The following is a 7,995-nucleotide window of genomic DNA, read 5'->3' as shown; positions in this document are numbered from 1 at the left end:
AAATGGGAATCGACTTTAAGAAAAATGAAAACGGGAGTCGCCACCAATCTTTTAGGTGTGATTGGATCACCTTACAAAATGTTTTGTTTTAAAACATTAATTTTGGTCTACGAAAGTCGAGAAAACGGACTCGGGAGTCAGTTACGTACGAGGAAGGGTTAGCACCCTTGTAACGCCCAAAAATTGGTACCTAATTGATTATCAAGTGTCTTTAATGTCGAAAATTTGAAAGTTTTAAGATGCAAACCTCTTTTAATTAGAATGTCTCAATTTTGAAAATTAAGGCTCACTTATTTCAACCGATTCAAAACATCACATCCAGTAAGTTAGGACGCAACATTTTAAAACCTTCGAAACTAAGCTCGTCTTTCGAAAATTTCTATCTTGAAACAACAAAACGCCATATCCAGTAAGTTAGGACACTATGTTTTGAAATCTCGAAATAATTGTCTAAGTTTTTAAAACTCAAAATCACTTAGAAAGGTGCTTGACTATTCGAATTCAACGAGAAAAGTCGCAACCTAGTAAGTTAGGGCACTACCTTTCTCGAAGTTTCCAAACATCAAGCATTGCCTTTTTTTTTTTTTTAAAAAAAACCTTGGAATATTATTTTAAATGATGTTTTAGGATGACATATTAATGCATCATGAAGCATAGATGTACAAAATATTCTAACATTTCCATACAAACATAAATAATATCATTAAGACAAAACTAAATAACATGAACATACGTTTAATGAAAAAATCATACTAGGTAAATATAAGATAATAAACAAATAAAAACATGAGTAAACTAAAAGAAAAACATAATACATGCAAAAATTATACAACAATATATATCATAAAATAGCACATAAAAGAAATAATTAAACATAGCTTATAAAAAAAATGAAACTATGCACAAATAAGATAAATGACATACACTAAAAAAATGAAGAAATAGAAAATTTACAAATTATAAAAATATAATGCAATAGTTCAAAATACATGAAATGATAATATAATATATATACATGCATAGAAAATATATATTTGAAAATAAACTATATAAAAAGGTTAAATATTATAATATATAAAATACATAATCAAATATATAAAAGATAGGAATAAATATACATATTTGAAAATTGAAGAAATTAAAAATAAAAAAAGGTTGAAAAACTAAGATAGACGAAGAATAAAATAAGAACAAACCACAGAGAGTAAGAATGCAAGAGGGAGAGAAATTTGAGTGAATGCTCTCAAGAATTCTTATTGCTTCCCAGAACTCAAGTGATTTACAATGAAGGGAGAGGTCTCTATTTATAATTGAACCTCCTCAAATCCAACGGTACAGATCAATTACATCAACGGTTAAGATTAAAAGGTATTTACAAATTAAATCTCTAAGATTACAAAATCATATCTTCTAAGATTGCATATCATATCTAAGATTGCAATCATATCTAAGATTGTATCATATCTAAGATTGCATATCATATCTAAGATTGCAATCATATCTAAGATTGTATCATATCTAAGATTGCATATTGAAGATTATATTTCCATATGAGTCAAGCTTGTAGATGGACCTTAAATCTTTTCAAGTAATGGGCCATTCCAATCTGGCCAAATTATATTTGTAATTCTGGACTGAACTTGGACTTCAAAATAAATATTTATTTATTTATTTATCTGTTTTGCCCTTTTAAAGCCCGGTCAAATTTGGGCTATTACAGCTGCCCCTCTTTGCTCATTGTTGTGTAACAGGAATCGAGCAAAGACTCATAGAAAGACCAAATTTGCCTGGTCTTATCGGATCATGGTCCCCAATCTACTCATTGCAAACTCAAGACTGTCATGTTGATATCTTCGATCTGCTCTCCGTCGAACACAGAGACGCCAAATCTGCTTCTTCGATTTGTTTTCTGACAATACAGAGATGCCAAATCATCTTGGATCTGCTTCAGCGTAAACACGTGAAAGCCAAATCTGTTGTGTCTTCAATTTTCTCCTTGTGAACACAAGGATGCCAAATCATCTTGGATCTGCTTTAGTTAAATCATCTAAAGGTTAGATCTGCTATGTATCTGCTCTCCGTCGAAATGGAGATGCCAGATCTGTTATCTTTGATCTGCTCTCTGACAATACAGAGACGCTAAATCATCTTAGATTTGCTTCAATGTAAACACGTGAAAGTCAAATCAGCTATATCTTCAATCTGCTCCCTGCCAATACAGAGACGCTAAACCATCTTAGATTTGCTTCAACGTAAACACGTGCTTCAACGTAAACACGTGAAAAGCAAATCAGCTATGTCCTCGATCTGCTTCCTGCCAATACAGAGACGCCAAATCATCTTAGATTTGCTTCAATGTAAACACGTGAAAGCCAAATCAACTATGTCTTCGATCTGCTCCCTACCAATACAGAGACGCCAAATCATCTTAGATTTGCTTCAACGTAAACACGTGAAAGCCAAATCAGCTATGTCCTCGATCTGCTCCCTGCTAATACAGAGACGCCAAATTTGCTGTCTTTGATCTGCTCTCTGCCAATACAGAGATGCCAAATCTGTTATCTTTGATCTACTCTCTGCCAATACAGAGATGCCAAATTTGTTATCTTCGATCTGCTTTCTGACAATACAGAGACGCCAAATCATCTTGGATTTGCTTCAACGTAAACACGTGAAAGCCAAATCAGTTATCTCTTCGATCTGCTCCCTGCCAATACAGAGATGCCAAATCTGTTATCTTCGATCTGTTCTCTGCCAATACAGAGATGCCAAATCTGTCATCTTTGACCTGCTCCTTGACAATACAGAGACGCCAAATCATCTTGGATTTGCTTCAGTGTAAATACTTGAAGGTCAGATCTACTATGCTTGAGCCTATTACCCTACTGCTTAGGAGGTTAAGGCGCACCAATCTTCATTGTCCCTTGAAGGACACAACCTGTATAATGTGTATGAATTCATGCCTATTGATTAGGATGCTTATGATTAAAATAGGTCAAATGCTCCTAATTAAACCTGTTATAATGCAAAATGTTTATGAATATGACTCACTACTCATTCTTTCATCCAAGCTCATCCTTATTTCTCTCGAAATATCATTCTTTACTCAGCCCATGGGTTTGTACCGTTCTTCAAATGTTATGACCCATCAAAGATATTTGTAAGATAATCCTCTATTAGGATCGAATCGTTTGATTTGCCCAATCATCATTTTGGACCAAAGAAAGAATTCCCTTGAGTTTTTTCGAATCTCACCTACGTAAATTCTTTGAACAATTGTTCTGTTTTAGTTTCTTGTATTTTCTAGAAACTTACAGAGTAATGATCAAAACTTCATTTGTGAAAATTGTTTAGTTCATCTATCATTATTTTAATGCAACATACTTTAAAAATATTGGAAGATGAATTTAATCTTGAGAATAATTAGATTTGAATAAATTTGTCAAAAATACAAAGGAAATTAATCTGAAAGCCTATCTTTGAGAAGAAAAAGAATCTAAAGATAGCAAACGGGACAAAAGTTAGATGCCCTAGATATCGCCGCTTGAGCGTTTATATGCCAACTCCATGAAGACTTTCTTGAATTCAACATGTGTTTAAAAGATCCAAAGTACTTTGTTGATGCCCCGATATGCAACGCGCTTCACTCTTTGTTGAATCGGATATAGCAAGATTATCGTGTGCTCTTCAAAATTTGAGCTGCTCTTTCAGGTTTTCAACTCAAAACCCCTTTGGTCACAAGGCGCCCTTTGCGGGTTTTCACCTTGGCCTCTCCATTTTTTCTTTTTTCTTTTTTTTTCTCTTTTTCTTTTCTTTTTTCATTTTTTTTTGAAATAGAAGTCCCAAAGTGCCATTTGCGGGTTTTCACCTTGGCTTCCCTTCTCCTTCAGACAAAGTACTCCTTGCCCGAGTCCGAATTCACTGGATCAGATAAATTATTCCTATCAATTTCTTGTCAAAATCAGTGCACCTCTAGAGAAAGCCCTCTTCGCAACATATGGCCCTTCCCAATTCGGCTTCCTTTTGCATGGGAAGGATCTCTTTCAGCACAAGTTTTCCTTTATGAAATTCTTTTGGACAAACCTTATTTGTCATAAGTCTGTGTCATCCATTCTTGGTACATTTTCTTAGGATGAATACTTTCAAGTTAAGTTTACTGGAGTTATTCAATTCTTGACTCCATCAAAGCTTGGAGGAAAAATCTTGATTCATAAACCCATGAGAAAGGGATTGCCCTAACAGTAGTCCTAGCTGTTGTTTGTCAAACCCTAAAAAAAGATGGTTCAATGATTCTTATCAGACAAGAATGAAGTTGCTGACTTTATCCTTCAACCTGAAAAGTCGAGGTACAGAGATTACTCTCGGAGCATACATCCCACCATGACTCGATGATGTTTCTGAAGCATCCCTAATCTTCATAAATTGCCCCCAACTGTGAAGCTGCCAAATGAGCGTAGTAAATAGGAGCCACAACAAATATGGCTGTTGTGTTCCTTTGATACATATAGGATAAAGAATGAACAATCTCTTGCAGATCATCAGCCGAAAACCCAGCCTGGTCTAAGAGAACATGATAGTGGGTCTGCCACGTGATTCCAATCATTCCAGCATGGGTACCAAGGTAAAAATAATTGTTCTTTGGATGGAAGACTTTGTTGTCAATGACAGTTCCATGTAGCACATTGTCAGAAGATCCCTGCTGAAAAAAAAAACTTGGTATGATGGTTTTTCGTACAGCAATAACCACAATCTTTAAGGTTCCACTTCTCGTCAAGGAACTTGCAAGCCTCAATAACTTGATCAAAACTTGATTGAATTGAGACTCGCTAACCCCATCCCTAAAAATAATGATTTGATCAGGTTTCCTCTTCCCTAAACTTGTATAGAAGTCTAAGAGAGCTTCCTTCATGATACCATCATCCACTTTGTTAGAAATTGGTTTTGAAGAAAGAATCTATCATTTTAAGCTTTAGAGACTGTGTACGGCCTGATGCCCCATAGTTGGAAATCAATGGCCATCGCTTGGAGCTAACCATCGCAGCTATTGATGGCACATCAGACTGCTCAGGAAAGCCAAACAATGCACCCATTCCAAGGATGATGGTTGGAACCTTTGAAACAACTGGAATTGAAGGTGTTTGCCCCAGCGTAAGCATAGAGAGTAGGCGGTAGTTTCTTATGCCAATTTTTACCAGTCTCGGTCATCTTTTGTAATTTGTTTTTTCTTCTTTTTCTTTTCTTTTGGCAACCTTTGTTGTACTGTGGTATGGAGCATTATCTTTGAAAAGACTGCAAACTTTTGGCATTGTGCAGTTATATATAATCTTTTTTTTTTGAAGTGGATGACTTTTGACTTTGTAATATTGGCATATGAAGCTATCTCCCCCTCTTAATGGAGTGGTTGACGTCCACAAAGATGAGTCATTGTCAGCTTGAAACTTTTGACGAACTCGGGCCCATAACATACATGCCCTACAAGTCTTGACTCCTTTAAATTTAGCATTCATTGTACAACTGATGCGATCCCTTTCCATGGTGGACCAACAGTGCCCCAAAACCTCATGTTTATCCTGGCAATTGTAAATCCTCTTGCATGCGTCTTTGGACCACATTTTTTAATTCCCTTAATTGTCTCAACAAGGTCTTGTTTTGTCTCCTCAGCTAATTCTAATTTTGCAATCTTTCCTTCCTCTTAGGCTATATTTCCTACCACCACTTCATGGGGTAAAAACCATTTTCAAAAAATTCAGAAACAAGTCACAATTTCTATCACCTTCAAAGTACTGAGATTCCTCTAAACACATATCGCACTCAAAAGGAACTCTGAATCTGTAGTATCGTTGCCCGTGTCATTGATATCTAGGGATGTATGATAGGCACACAAAAGAATATACAAGGAATAAATGAATTCAAGAATGACTATTTACATGAAATGAAAATTTATAAAGAATGTCAAAGGTCAAAAGAATCAGAATGAAAGAATATTTACTCAAATAAATAATAAAAGTATGTTTTATTGAAAATAAAAATGTCTGAACATGAGCCCACTTCTCAAAAGAAATCTCATTACTCCTAGGCTTTAGAGCAACAAGAGTGTTCTGAATATTACTCCATAAAATTCCTAAAGATTACAGGAAGTTCTTCCGCAGTCCAATTGTTTAAAGAACTTCCCGGTTCGTAAGGACGAATGCCCTCAAGGTTTCTTTGTTCAGTCCCTTCCTCATGTATGACATTGATCCCCTTTTCCGGGTAAGCTATCCCTCCTGAAAAAAAAGTCGGGGATATGTAAGGGAACGTCGTTAATTCCCATTCAATTTCTTTTTCACTCAGCCGTGACCCTCTTCTCTCTCTCTCTTTTTCTTTCTCTTTTTAATAACTTTAACTAATTAGGGTCTTTTTATAATTTTGAATGCAAATGATGCAATGAAATGCTATAAGATGCAAATGAATGAAAAAAGTATCGATCTCGATTCAATCTCATTTAGAAAACTTTATTTAGAAAAAGAATATCTTTACATATAAATGGATTACAAATACGCTTTCGCCCTAATGCCCAAAGTTTTAACTCTATCTAATAAAAGGGCTAACTCTCGACCTACATCCGATGATGACTCATACAACATACTCAATACGTCAGCCGTACTGCCAAGTCTCGAACGTGTTCAGTTACCTCTCGGATCTGAATTATGGCTTCTCCAATAAGGTAATCTCTATCTCTGACTTGTTCTTTAGACTGGCACAGTTCTCCCTTTAAATGATCCTCTCGTGCCTCAAGCTGCTTGATAAAAAGCTTACTATCTTGCAATGCTGATTCCAACTCCTCAACTTTGCCTTTTAGCTTCTTTACCTCTACCGTGGAATCACGACTTCGTTGCAGATGAAGGGATCGCCCAAGTTTAGTCACCCTAATTTTTAACCCTTGATTTTCTTTCTCTAAGGTCAATTTCCGTAATTGCACCTCTTGGAACTTCCTTTCCCAATATTTGGCTTTGGACTTTTCCCCTCGGACCTCTTTCTGCAACTAATCTGAAGACCCTCCTATTCCTGCTTTCTTCAAGGATACTTGTGCCCTTTTGTAGTGCTCCTTTAAATCATCTCGATCTTCCTCTATCTTTCTCTTTTCCTTCTTTACCTTCTCGGCCTCTATCTTTTGCACATCGACGTCTAGGCTCAAGTATATCTTTTCTTCCTCGAGCTTTTCTATCCTCTTTTCGAGCTCCAAGTTCTTTCTCTCAAACTCTTGCTTCATAATTTCTAACTCCGAATGCGTCACTTGCAACTATTCTTCTATCGGTCGAGCTCTTTCCACGCTTGGCTTAGGGATGTTATCATTAATCCTTCTACCTCTCCACTTGACATACTCCGGAGTCGTAACAGAGCTAATAACTACTCCCTTTAATCGACAAGTTTTGTTCCAAGTACTAGAGATCTCACTGACTTTCCTCTTGTAGTCAGCTCCTCTATACATGAACTCACTCTGAACCAAACCGTAAGTTTCCGGTATGAACTGTCTCAATCCATGTTGCCTCAGCATAAGCAAAGGGTCATAACCAATGGCACCCCAAATTCCCAACAGAGGGACCCAATCAAAACTGCCACATTGGTAAAGAATCTCACCAGGAATCATTCATGAAGCCCTCCACTCTACATCCTTTGACTACAAATTCTGAAGTAGCGCTATCCAACTTTTTTTCAGGAACATCAACTTTCCTAATTGAAGCTGCTATGTCCTTCAACGGGGAGGAATCCTCGAAGAAGACCCGACAAACCACCCTATCTATCAAACGGAAGTGACTGTAGAACCAAGCTAAAAGTAACTGAGCACAACAAACAAACCTGCCCGCACTGGCCCTCCTACATGCATTCAAGGACCTGAATGTCTCCGCCAAAATCGTAGGAATAGGAGTGACCCGCTTGCTAAGTCGATGGAAGAGATCCGTGGTCGCCTCATCCACATATCCCAAGGCCTTGGGGAAAGCCATCAATCCGTATAAG

The 7,995-nt window shown here is 36.7% G+C and overlaps 1 pseudogene; it reads right to left on the bottom strand.

The window, feature by feature from the left end:
* Nucleotides 1–4,354: 4,354 nt before the first annotated feature.
* On the bottom strand, nucleotides 4,355–7,249 carry LOC121230536 (protein argonaute 4A-like; annotated as a pseudogene).
* Between the last annotated feature and the right edge of the window lie 746 nt (nucleotides 7,250–7,995).

This window comes from Gossypium hirsutum, chromosome A06 (genome assembly GCF_007990345.1).
Source record: "Gossypium hirsutum isolate 1008001.06 chromosome A06, Gossypium_hirsutum_v2.1, whole genome shotgun sequence".
Classification (NCBI taxonomy): Eukaryota; Viridiplantae; Streptophyta; class Magnoliopsida; order Malvales; family Malvaceae; genus Gossypium; species Gossypium hirsutum.
This window is presented reverse-complemented; position numbering and strand designations above follow the sequence as displayed.